We start from the raw sequence: 378 nt of genomic DNA on the forward strand, positions 1-378 counted from the left end.
GGTTTTTTGTATTTGTTCATTTATTCATTCATTTAATAATTTATTCAATAATTCATTCATTCATCCCTTTGTTCGTTTGTTCATTCGTTCTTTCAATCCATCTCCAAACAACCATCACCCCATTTTGGCTCCCAGACAAATCTGTTACCTTACCTTTCATTCGTATACTTTCTCTCTCTCTCTCACTTTCTCTCTTTTTTTGACTTCTTCTTTCTCTCTTTTTTTCGTTCTCTCTCTCTCTCTCTCTCTCTCTCTCTCTCTCTCTCTCTATCTATCTCAGAACAAGTTCATGGAATACACTGTGCTGAGTGGATACATGATTGCACTCACTGACCAATTTTGTTTGTTTGTTTGTTTGTTTGTTTGTGGTTGTTGTTG

The sequence above is a fragment of the Helobdella robusta genome (genome assembly GCF_000326865.2).
Source record: "Helobdella robusta unplaced genomic scaffold HELROscaffold_125, whole genome shotgun sequence".
NCBI lineage: Eukaryota > Metazoa > Annelida > Clitellata > Rhynchobdellida > Glossiphoniidae > Helobdella > Helobdella robusta.